The sequence below is a fragment of the Protopterus annectens genome, chromosome 5.part0 (assembly GCF_019279795.1).
Source record: "Protopterus annectens isolate FY-2018-M chromosome 5.part0, PAN1.0, whole genome shotgun sequence".
Classification (NCBI taxonomy): Eukaryota; Metazoa; Chordata; order Ceratodontiformes; family Protopteridae; genus Protopterus; species Protopterus annectens.
Genome location: NC_056735.1, coordinates 986,888,590 through 986,902,927, shown reverse-complemented (window position 1 = coordinate 986,902,927; position 14,338 = coordinate 986,888,590).

Here is a 14,338-nt window from a genome sequence, read left to right as displayed (position 1 = left end):
CAGTCATTGTATGGTTGTTCCATGGATAAAATCTGTGCTTATATACATTACTCCTCACTTTGTTTTGTGTTTATCATGGGTAACATAACATTGCATGCATCCTATGTATTAAATTTGCACTTATGCAAGACATTGCTATCCCTTGTTACCCGCCCTTGGGTCTATATCATATGTTCGAAGTTCGAACACTTCGAACATTAAATAATCAAATTTAAATGTTCAAAGTTTCAAACATCAAACATGATTTAAAAAAAACCCAAACCCAAAACTAACTGTTGTAGGCATGGGGGCAAGCACCCCTATACCCCCCAAACTCCCCACTCTTTAAAATATACCAACTTCAAGACCACACTACAGTGCAGTAAGGGAAATGTTCCCATTACTGCGCTATAGTGCGTTCTCAGAGTTGGTATATTTAAAGAGCGGGGGGGTGGGGGGTGCAGGGGGGCTTGCCTCCCTGCTTACAACAGTAAGGTAAGTTCCCTTTCTTTTTTTTTTTTTTAATCATATATTCGATGTTTGAAGCTTCGAACATTTAAATTTGAATATTTAACATTTGAAGTTATAGACTCCATTGCGCTATACAGTATTCCATTCTACACCACTTTAGCACTGCTGCTTTTTTCATAGGTTCATAGGTTCATAGGTTGGTACTAGACTATCAGCCCTAGGGCCTATACAAGTCTAGCCATAACAATTCCATGGCTATTTCTTCCCAAACTATTTACTTCCCTAGACCCCTGTCTAGCAGGGCAACTGACGTGATCCCCGGGGTGAATTTCCTTTTTCCCATCCAATCGTCAAGGTTCCTTTTGAAGAGGGCCAAAGAGGCGTTCTGCTTGACATGTATGGACAGTCTATTCCAGAGTCTGGGGAGTCTCTGGGTCAGGAGCCTATCCCTCCAACATGTTTTGTTTATTCTGATGACAAGGTTCATCTGATTGGGGTGTCTAATTGCTGGACATATTAACCTTTGATGTGTTTGCACATAGTCAAAGTGGCTCAGGACTGAGTGCTGTGACTTTTTTTTTCTGATACAGGTCATAGCCTGTACTTGAGGTTCTGTGTTATATACAATTCACCCGCATGACTCTCCTTCAGGTTGAGGTCTTTTCTTATTGCTAGTGTTGTACTATTCTCACTATGTGTGTAACTGTTTGTTATTCTGCTGACCAGTGATACAATATTCCAGTTGCAGTTCTGTACTGTTGTGCAGTTGTTCTGAAAAAGAATATTTACAGTCACCAAGAATGGACTAAAAAACACATTTTCCACCTACAACTAATAATTGACTTGGACTCAGGATTCACTGGTCTTGGACTCTTCCTTACATATTTTTCCTGTGATTTAGTGACCTTAGAGTGGATCATACAGGAGGCGCACTCAGGATCTTACATGGAGCCTGTGAGAGCAAAGCCTTCCACATAAAAAATGTAATAGATTTTGTTTACTGGCCGAGAACCATTTCAACAGGGCTTGTTAAAATTGGACTCATCTTTTTTTCCTGTGGTCTTTTGACCATAAGCCAATGTATTTGCATTGCATTGCAACATGTTGCTTTCAGTTGCTCACCCTCTGAATGCTGTTTTCCTACTGGACTGTTAAAATCTGTGTATTTTCCATGTTCTTCTGTTGCTAAAGTATGTTAGAATACTTTGTACCATTTATTACACTTGTGCATTTATTAAGTATATATCTAATGGGTTCTCCTAGCAGCTATTGCTAGACTTTCTTTAACTTCTACTTACTCATTGCTGGCTTCTTATAGGCATTGGGAAGTATTTCACCTTCACATAGAGTTGTATGGAAGTTTTTTTCAGTTATATCATAGCTTCATGCCATTAGTTAATATTCTCCTACTGACCACTGTTAAAATGCTAACCAGCAGGTACACCTAGCCATTGAGTCATGGCCTGCCCACATCTATGTAGGTTTTTATTACAATAGTATGTATGTATGTATGAATGTAAGTATGTGTCTGGAAGTGTGTGTGTGTGTGTGTGTGTGTGTGTGTGTGTGTGTGTGTGTGTGTGTGTGTGTGTGTGTGTGTGTGTGTGTGTGTGTGTGTGTGTGTCCTTTCTGCTATGAGAATATAGTATATGAGAATGTATATATATATATATATATATATATATATATATATATATATATATATATATATACATACATTCTCATATACTCTGTACACTTTCTGCTAATATGTTTGATCACAAAAGTGGTACTCAGGTCTAAGACAGACATTCTTGATTAGCAGAAATTAACAAATCATTTTTATGCAGCATCCATTGACATTCAGCTGCATCCATTGACAATGCTTCTACCTGCAAACATTAAGAGGTTTTAGCAATACCAAACTTCACTAATAAACTTATGGAAAAAAAGAATAGCAGAAAGGAGAATTTAGAACATATGACACTCTCCATAAACCTCTATGTATTAAAAAAAATGTATTTATTTCAAAATATAGCTGCAAAATGGCAAATGAATTAATCCATCAAAGAGAAGGCATTAAGTGCATGCTGGGTACTTAAAACATCATATATCAATAATTATAGTGTTCCCTTCAGTCATTGAAAAACTCAGGTTTCAAAGAATGTTTTTGCAAACATAACCTCTCATTGTTTTGATTCTAGTGATTCTGTGATCTTTCTTAAAGTGTTACATACTTTCTAGGATTATAGAGTTACAAAGAGCAAACATCCAAAAAAAAAGTGCCATGAGCAAAACAGTAAGAGCTGAGCTGACAGTGGTCACCATGATATAGAACTCAGTATTCAGCATAATACATTGCTGTACTGTTAGAAAACTTGAACTTTAAAAGGAAAATTAAAAAGGCTTCACATCTAGAGGTTGTAGATTTCTTTGTTATTATTTATTGGGCATGGCAATTATGATAGTATTTAAAGCTGCAGGAGTTTCATTTTATTATTATCTGAAGAAGCTACACAAATGCAATATTAGGTTTTCAGAGTCATAGCTAAATGAGCAATGAGATCTGACCCTGTATCTTAGTTCTTATTGATCTGTATTCAACAGACAGGTTAGGATAAAATGTAGACTGGGTCAATAATTGAAGTTTTTAGAGTCTGGCATGTCAGAATCTCAGTACTGGTCACATTTGCATTCAGCTTTTAAAATGCTTTTGTAAAAGTAAACTATTACTACAGATACACTTCTACTTATATAAGATTCCTTTTTATGAGGGTTTTGTATTTATAGTCTTAAAAAAAAATACTGCGGTGGTGGTGCTGCGGTAGCGTTGTCGCCTCACAGTTAGACGTTGCCCTTTGATTCTCAGTTAGAGCATCTTCTGTGTGGCGACATGCGTGAATGGGCCTTCCTTCATTGAAGGTTTTGCATTAGGCCCGGCAAGCCAGCACATAAAACTCTACTGCCAATCATTAGCGGACCAGAGTTCCACTGTGGCGACCCCTAACCGGGAAAAGCCGAAAGACACAGACAAAACACAGAAAAAAAATGAACAAACAGGAAAAATTACTTACATTTTGTGATATTCTACGCAGAAGACACAATTCCATTTCACAATGCATTTTCACAATATAGTGGGTATATTCACTAGAATACAGTTAAAAATTAATCATCCTTTCCAAAACTGAAAAAAAAAATAGCAAAAGGTAAAAAGCAAAGCAAGTAACTTAGTACTTAGGATTTTACTACTACAAAATACAAAATGTTAAGCCATAGGTATGATATTTGTTTCCCTTCACCTGTGAATTGCATAACATAATAAAAAATGCACAGAACCATGAATGCCAAACATTTCATCAAAAATAACATTAACATTCACAAAACCTAGCTTCACAATACTAAATAAACTGTGCAGATATCACCAACATTTCGCCTCACCAAATGAAAACTATAAAGGAAAAAAAATGCACACTTACAACACCAACTACTAACTCTTTCCAAAATTAAAAAACTACTTACCTTATTAACAGACACTAGATGATATAAAACAATCTAGGTGGGGGCTACACTGCCCACACCCCCCAAACTATATATACTAACTCCGGGATCACACTACAGTGGGGAAAAGGGCATATACCCTTTACTTACCTTAATGTACTGTACACACTGCCATTTTGTATTTTGCAATTCAGCACTGTAAGCTTTCAGTATTCTGAAATTCAGTCAAATGAGTTTTTAGTATTTTGAACATTCAGGATTGTGGACTCAGTCAAATGAAGTTCGGTATTTTGAGCTTTCAGTCATGTGAAGTGGACCCATATATATACATACCTAGATGTGTGTGCGTGTGTGTGTGTGTGTGTGTGTGTGTGTGTGTGTGTGTGTGTGTGTGTGTGTGTGTGTGTGTGCATTTATATGTATATATTTATATATATCGAGAAAGAGACACAAAGGCATTCATATTTCAATTCAGTGTTCATCACATCAAATCATGCTTGGGGATTCTTTAGCATTCACATACATTTTGCAGTATGCCCACACTCCCTGTTGTTGTTTATGCAATCTGCAGCAGTGCTCACTGAAAATGCAAGCCTCTAAGCAAGTCTATGCATTTAGCAGCATCTGTTCATGGCCAGAACAATTGTTAGTGGACATGAAGAGGTACACAGAGACTTGACCACACAAAACAAGCAAGTTGTACATACACACAAACACAGTAAGCTTACTCATGCGGACAGCACAATATGAGGCAAAGGCAACATGAATTAAATAATTAAGTGGCAGGGGTATTAGTACACAAACAAGAGTAATTCAATATATTTTCATGTGTACATGTAATTCTGTTCACAAAGGGACATGTACATAAATAAAAATGAAATGCTTACAAAGGATGTGAGAGCCACAAAGCTACTGTGTAAAAAAAAGGGAGTTAATGTAATATAAATGTTTATAAAATGCTGCACTGAGATAACAACAAGGACAATGGATACATTACAGGATATTTTTATATACTACTGTCAGTTCATATCAGATGTGTATCCAGAAAGTAATCTGTTATAACCAACAGAATGACGTATTCTCATCCGTGTAAAAGATAAAATAAATGAACCATACAGCTGATATGCATTTCATAAAGGGACTTTTTTTTCATTTTTTGTCACTTATAGCAACAGAAAGTGTATTGTAAAGTTAAACCTGTATTACCCAAGCATGTGTTGCATTTTGATGTAAATTATAAGAATAAATACAGTTATGAAACCTAATTGTTAGTTTGCCACTATACATTTTCTATGGCATGCTCAGTAATATTTGTTACTGACAAGATGATAAAGTCTGGAGCATTTCTTCCCAGGCCTCCACTGAAAATTAGCTTTGTTCCAAGTTGGACGTTCCTGGTAAACAAACGTTAAATAAACTAAATACGAAATAAATATTGAGTATGCTTTGCTATACCTGTGTGGCAGGTGTAAGGAAGTACTCAGCCGTAGTAATGTATACTGTATGAGTGATGAGAACTTATTAATGACATCCACATGATTGATGTTATAACATACATTCAGGTTAAATAATTAAGTCTTTTATTGCCTTTTGCATATGTAGGAAACAATACTGATGATGGTTTTCCCAAAGTACACACCAGTGACAATGTTGAAATATGGACAAGAATCATGTATACCGGGCAATCATTCCAATAAGACTAACAAACAACAAAACAGCACTTTTTAACAAAATATATGTTGTGAATTGTAGTAAGTTTGTGACTATATATATGCATGCTATGTATGTAGCAAAATACAGAAGGACATGACACATATGCAGATGTGTCACATTGACCTGGCTATAAACAGAATAATGATCTGATAGACATAGTACTATTTGTCTAACTATAGTAGATGTGGCATACATTCATGCAAAATAAGGCATGATAATGTGGCATATGTGAATATACTCATAAATCAAGGTGCAGCTTAAGTACAGTCAATCCACTAATGAATGGAGTGTGTTTCTGAATCTCATGACATATATCAATATAGATAGGATGTATTTATGTGTATATCACAAATGGGGAGTTAGCCACACAAGACTTGGGCAAAATAAAAGACCATGCCAGAATTATGCTGTCAATACCTCATAATTACTAAACTAGAAATGGTATCCAAATACCACAAAAGTAAAAACTAATAACCAAAACAAAGTTGCAGTATGTATGGCGAAGACATCCATTACAATTAATTCAGCGTTCAAAATTTATTAAAAGGCTTCATAATCTTCATGATGTGGAGGGTCATCCTTATGATGGGTGCACCCCTGAAGGACCTGTTACGTGTTAATAAATCAGCTAACAGTAAATGTCAGGCTGCAGTCCTGTGAATATGATGCATTTGTGTTACTGCAATCAATGATATGATATGTGTCCTTGCTGGTTCAGGTTCCACCGCATGCATGCTGACATAAATAAGTGTATCAAAGTATAGATGTGAACACAATAAATTGTAACTGATATTTAGCCTTGACGTGAGTCTTGATAAAAACACTAAGAAGACCTATATGACCCTGCAGTAACACACATCACACTCAGGTGAAACATTAATGTGATTTACTAAGTGGCTCATTGAGGATTTACATTGCACATACATCAAATGTACAATGGCCTGTGACAAATATTGTTATCCTCTGCCCAGAGGTTAGTAACCCCATTGTGTGGACATTGGCTGAGGCAACCAACCACGGACTGATTCTGTTACATTTTGGTAATGAAGAACACATGATAAGAACTATCTCAGAATACTGATTAGTGTCTGTTCTTTATGCTCACTAGTGTGCATCTGCTACATCATTCATTATGCTTGGTATGCTCACAAGGTAGTACAGCACAGATTACAATAACATCAACTACCCAATACAAAAACACAAGAAAGTTATCATAGCACAGGCACAATAACATCAACTACCAATACAAAAACACAAGAAAGTTATCATAGCACAGATTACAATAACATCAACTACCCAATACAAAAACACAAGAAAGTTATCATAGCACAGGCACAATAACATCAACTACCAATACAAAAACACAAGAAAGTTATCATAGCACAGGCACAATAACATCAACTACCAATACAAAAACACAAGAAAGTTATCATAGCACAGGCACAATAACATCAACTACCCAATACAAAACACAAGAAAGTTATCATAGCACAGGCACAATAACATCAACTACCAAAAGAAAACGATAAGAAAGTTATCATAGCACAGGCACAATAACATCAACTACCCAATACAAAAACACAAGAAAGTTATCATAGCACAGGCACAATAACATCAACTACCAATACAAAAACACAAGAAAGTTATCATAGCACAGGCACAATAACATCAACTACCAATACAAAACACAAGAAAGTTATCATAGCACAGGCACAATAACATCAACTACCAATACAAAACACAAGAAAGTTATCATAGCACAGGCACAATAACATCAACTACCAATACAAAAACACAAGAAAGTTATCATAGCACAGGCACAATAACATCAACTACCAATACAAAAACACAAGAAAGTTATCATAGCACAGGCACAATAACATCAACTACCCAATACAAACACACAAGAAAGTTATCATAGCACAGGCACAATAACATCAACTACCCAATACAAAAACACAAGAAAGTTATCATAGCACAGGCACAATAACATCAACTACCCAATACAAAAACACAAGAAAGTTATCATAGCACAGGCACAATAACATCAACTACCAATACAAAAACACAAGAAAGTTATCATAGCACAGGCACAATAACATCAACTACCAATACAAAAACACAAGAAAGTTATCATAGCACAGGCACAATAACATCAACTACCCAATACAAAAACACAAGAAAGTTATCATAGCACAGGCACAATAACATCAACTACCAATACAAAAACACAAGAAAGTTATCATAGCACAGGCATAATAACATCAACTACCAATACAAAAACACAAGAAAGTTATCATAGCACAGGCACAATAACATCAACTACCAATACAAAAACACAAGAAAGTTATCATAGCACAGGCACAATAACATCAACTACCCAATACAAAAACACAAGAAAGTTATCATAGCACAGGCACAATAACATCAACTACCAATACAAAAACACAAGAAAGTTATCATAGCACAGGCACAATAACATCAACTACCAATACAAAAACACAAGAAAGTTATCATAGCACAGGCACAATAACATCAACTACCCAATACAAAAACACAAGAAAGTTATCATAGCACAGGCACAATAACATCAACTACCCAATACAAAAACACAAGAAAGTTATCATAGCACAGGCACACTCACACGTTGAGATAATTTTGCAACATGACACATTCAGAAACGGTGTATAAGTCGTCATCTCCTATTAAGCCCTAGAGTGTGAAAAAAGAATTAAATTAATACCTAAATGTTTGTATGAGGCCATACAATACAGAATATTATTACTGGGGAAAAAGAAATAATGCTTGTGATTGTGAGCATTCATTGACTTACTCAGCATTTACATTTTGTCTCGAAAACATGCTGAGGGAAGATCTCAGAGAGCTGTGTATTTACCAATGTCTCCAGAGAAAGTGGAGTATCTGATATGTCATGTAGAACACACTTGAAGGGATTGTATGACTATCCTAATGTAATGGGTATGGCTCCCCTAACATGAAGCATAAGTCATAAAAAAACTGGACCTCTTTCTGTGCCATATGTACATTCTTTGTCTAACCTACTCCTGCATTTCATAACTGTCTGACGCATAAATCTTAACAGATTCAGAGCTCTGATAATCATGCTACTCACACTAGAGAGTTGTTTATTAATTGTGTCTGCCAGAGGAGATAGAAATGGAGGCTGTCACATATAACACCATTCAATGTGTAAAGTAAGAAAGGGCTTTGATGTTAATTTGTCCAGTACAAATTAGGAGATAGCAATGGAGTCTGTCACACATAGCATCATTCAAGGTGTGAAGCAAGAAAGGGCTTTTGATTTTAATTTGTCCAGTTTAAAAAATTTCAAAGTGATAAAAAGGACGTAACTAAGGTAATGCACACTCAGCTGTGAACAGTCTAATATCACATTTGTTTTTACAAGCCTCTCTTTTCCATCCAAATTGCTTTGAACATGTAGGCTTAGATTCAAACCACAATCCATCTACCTAGATGTACTATACATGCCAATATTGATGGCATATGCCAAAACAGCACTCTCACTACATGAATCACAGACCACCCATTTGGCTGCCATGAAATCCCCAATATGTTAAAAGGCATTTGTCCAACCCAAACATGGTTAGAAATAACTTGTGACAGTGCTATATGTGTCATGCCAGTACACTCACATATTGCTGCCCTTTAATGAAATTGAACAGCCACCTATGTAAGTCCACAACCTACCAAAATGTGTATTATACCATGACCCCCCCCCCCATTAATATTCCAAAACGTGCACACTGATTGGCCAGCGTGCACGTTGCAAATCGACTTATACTAATGGAAAAAGGTCCGGTCGCCCAGACTTTTTCCATTATATAAGTCTCTTTTAAAACACTGTCTCGCTATGTTTAAAGAGTTTAACATAGCGACACAGGTTTAAAAAAAGCAACGGAGATCTCTGTTGCTTTTTTAAAGCTGTCTCGCTATGTTAAACTCCTTTAACATAGCGACACAGTATGTAAAAAGCAACGGAGATCTTGCTTTCTCCATTGCTTTTTTTTTTAAACCTGTCTCGCTATGTTAAATGGGTTTAACATAGTGAGACAGCTTGCATCAGGGTAAAAGGGACCCCAAAAAACACACCTGAATAAGTGTATCCACAGTTTAATCCAATAGAACAAACATTCAGGCAGCTTCCATAGTGGCCATTTGGCTTCTACAACACAGACCTGTGACCGGTTTCGCCCCGTGAACTTTGGAATGTGTATACTTTCTGAGCACTGTATTTTGGCTTGGCATGCACCTTTTTTCTGTGTTTGTTCATTTATATATTGAGTGCTACCAACAAAATACTGGATTATTCAATTGTGAGACTGTTTGGTGTATGAACAACACATTCATGGCTACAGGGGCAACCTTCGTGCTTTTATTTGCAACATTTCATTAGATAAGGATGATGTCGTCTGTTTTGAAAGCCATGATTGTGAAAAGAGGATAGAGAATGCTAAGGAGGTGAGTCATAGGTTCATAGGTAGGTACAAGGCTATTAGCCCAAGGGCCTACGTATGCCTATCCAACAAGGTTCCCTGGCTTACGCCAGCCAAGAAAGTTATTTTCCTGTCCCACTGTTGAGCATGGATGCAGAAGTGATCCCCAGGGTGTATTTCCTGTTTCCCATCCACTCATCAAGATTTTTCTTGAAGAGTGCTAATGAAGAACTTGGCTTGACATAGATGGATAGCCTGTTCCAGAGTATGGGAAGTCTCTGGGACAGGAATCTATCCCTCCAGCATGTCCTGTTTATTGTGGTGACAAGTTTTAGGTCCCTAGAGCATGTAGCTTGGAGGAATTGGGATTTCTTTAGGTGTAGCATGTCCAACAGCTCTGGGTTTGACATAGCTTTATATGTTAGGCAGAGATCACCTTGGAGTAGGCGATATGCTAAGCTGGAGTTTTTTGAGATGGTCACTGTAGGGCATTTGTTTGAGGCCAGTAATCCTCTTTGTGAGGTACTTCTGTGGCCTTTCCAGCTGCTGCAGATGTCTTGTGAGGTACATTCCAAAAGGGGCGTGTACTCTATAATGGGTGTAATGAGTGTCGAGTAGAGGAGAACAATGACCTCTTTTTTCCTGGATGAGAATCCTTTTATATATAAACATAAAAGAAATAAATCCATTTTGAAGCCTTCGAGAGGTTAAGAAGGCATTACTGATTCAAGCACTTCAGATTTATCATCTAACCCCTCCTAGTACAGATACGGAGGCAGAAGGCATTGAAGAATTGACATCACCTGTATATAAAAAATCCAGGGGAAGAGGTGGCCCTTTAGTAGAGGAGGGCAAAAACACCGCAGGCAGACCAGGGAGCAACATAGAACAAGCATTCAGGGATCTGACAAAATGAAGTGAGGAATGCAACTGAAGAAATTGACAATTTAATAGTTAATTTAACTAATTATGAGTTAACTTTTCATGAGAAAAGTGTACTTAATAAAGGATTTAGCTATGTACCATCCAGTTTTGTTTCTGAGTTTGATGTGTGTCTTGATGTTAAACATTTCTGTAGAAATTTGAATTTAAAGTATTTTTTTTAATAATAGAGTTGATACTGACAATATTTCTATGGATGGTTTTAGCTTCAAAAATTTAAATTTTCAACCACCGTATCACCCAAGGGTGAAATTGTTTGAAGAGATGATATTGCGGGATTTATACACCAACCAGAATGCTATTTTTAGAGATTTTGGGGACAATCTAACTAAATCAGAAAGATGTGCTCTTTTTCAGTTTAAAAATAATGAAAACATTGTGATAGTTAAGGCTGACAGGGGTGGTGCAGCAATGATATTGGCAGCATATGATTATGTGAAGGAAGCCCTGAGGCAATTAAATGATGGTAGGTTTTATTTTAAACTACCATTGGATCTTACTATGGATTTCAAAAGAAAAATAGATTATTTTCTTTAGAAGGCTAGGTCTGATAGAGCTATATCAGAATCTCTATACAAACAACTAGTTGTGGATGACCCTAAACCTCAGAGGTTCTATATTTTACCAAAAATACATAAGTCAGTTGAAAACCCTCCAGGTAGACCTATAGTGTCACGGAAAGGTTCCCTGACTGAACTCCTGTCAGTATACTTGGAACATCAGTTAAAACCACTACTAAATTTGGTCAGGGCCAGGCTAAAAGATTCTAATGATTTTCTTTGCCTGATGAATGATTTACAAGTTATTCCCGAGTCTTTTCTCTGTACCCTAGATGTTCAATCTTTGTACACGAATATCACACATAATGGGGATATTCTGGCACTTAAACATTGTTTGGAGATATATGGTATGTATTCTTCTAGACATGTTGAGTTTTTGATCACCCTAGTACAATTGGTGTTAGAACATAATGTGCTTTATTTTTGTGGTGATTGTTACCTACAAATGAAGGGAACGGCCATGGGCACTATATTTGCCCCAGTCTAAGCAGACCTCTTTAAGGGGTATTTATAATGGCATTTAATATATAGTGACATGAGCCCATTTAAAAAAGAATTGATTATGTGGCATCGCTATCTGGACAATTGTTGGAGCGTATGGTCTGGAACTATGTAAGAATGGTCTGAATTTGTGAAATATCTGAACTCGAATGAGTTTGGACTTAAATTTATTGACACGATTGAAGTCATTAATATTGATTGTTTAGATGTTAGAATAACCAAGGTAATAGCTGGTAGCATAATAACTAGCTTGTACAGAAAACCCTTTACAAAAAATGCAATATTAGAAGCTAGTAGCTGTCACCCGAAGCATATTACTTCTAATATACCAAGATCACAATTCCAGAGATTAAGGTGCATTTGTAGTGAAGATGCTGGATATAAAACTGAGTTGGAAAAAAATGGGTGATAGGTTTGTAAGAAGGGGGAACAAACTAAGGCATTAAGTTGTAAAAGAGAGATGTTCCATAAAAATAGAGATATGAAGGAAGATGAGGAAAATGGGGCTTTGCAAACTAGTATGAACAATTCAAAGACCAGATTTATTATGAACTATGGTACTAACAGCTTTAAAATTAAAGAGGTTGTGGCTAAATATTGGAATGTCTTACAATCTAATTCTTTTTTTTTTTACCACTGCCTTGATTCCAATTGTTTTTATAGTTATAAACATGGTAGAAATATTGGGGAATATTGGGGAATCGCTATCATGGTATAAAGTGATTTACTGGCCGAAGACTGATGGGTCTAAGGATACAACAAGAGGTAGTAATGCCTGTGGAAATTGTACTTATTGTAGTACATCAAGTAATACATCTAAGGTTTTTGACATCAGATGTTTAATAACATGTCATACTGAATGGGTAATATATATGGCTGTCTGTCAATGTGGGTCATTTTATGTCGGACCGACCTCTAGGAGTTTGAAGAAAAGAACTGCAGTGCACTTGAGGGACATAAGTTGCAAATGCCAAAGAAGTGCACTTTACAAACATAAACTTGAACATGTTTCAGCACAATTCTTTTTTGTTGGGATTGATGCAGTGCAAGCCAATAGGCTGTCCAACTTGACTAAACATGACATTTTAAATAAAAAAGAATGAATGTGGATGGTAAAGCTGGGGGCTTTATATAAACCTGGTCTTAATGTCTTAATGACCATTGGTAATACTAGTCCGTTCCTTGTATTTTTGATATTAAATTGCCTTATACACATTTTTATGTGTGTGTGTGTGTGTGTGTGTGTGTGTGTGTGTGTGTGTGTGTGTGTGTGTGTGTGTGTGTGTTTGTGTGTGTGTGTGTGTGTGTGTGTATATTTGTATGTATGTATGTATGTATGTTTGTGCATATTTTACATATCCACACATATACAATTAATTTTTGTATGTGCCATTCAAGTATATCTCAGGTATGCTTTTTGTTCTTGTGTATGTGCTTTTAATGTATTTTTTGGTCTCTGTCCCTTTAATTGTAATAGGAGTTTGGTTATTTGAAGGTTTATGGTTGTTTGAATGTCACTTTACACTGATGACACCAGGGGGTGAAACCGCTCACCAGTCTGTGTTGTAGAAGCCGAATGGCCGCTATGGAAGCTGCCTGAATATTTGTTCTATTGGATTAAACTGTAGATACTCTTATTCAAGTGTGTTTTTTGGGGTCCCTTTTTCCCTGATGCAATATTTTACAGGATTTTGAACATTTACTGAGTATTTGTTTGAGAGTGCTGGATTTTTTTGGACTTTGGACTGTGTATACTTTCCGAGCATCATATTTTGGCTTGGGGTGCACCTTTTTTCTGTGTTTGTTCGTATATATATATATATATATATATATATATATATATATATATATATAGGTCTACCTGATAACACCGACATGCCAAAACACCTACAAGGAAATAACCGACACAAAAAAAACAAAAAGTTAAAAAACACGAAACTTCACATGCCCGACAAATCAAAATCCCAACAATCAACAAAACAAATACCTTTCCCGAAAAACACACACACAATACCAGCACACCAAAAAACTTACAAATCTACACTAAACCTTACGTACACAACTATCTATGCACTAACCTTAACCCAAACCCTAACCCTAAGGTCCGTCACTATCAAACACTTAACTTACACACACCCTGACCCTAATGTCCGTCCCTATCGCACACTTACCTTAACATGTCAGTGTTCTCAGCATCGGGATTCTCAACTGTCGGTCTTC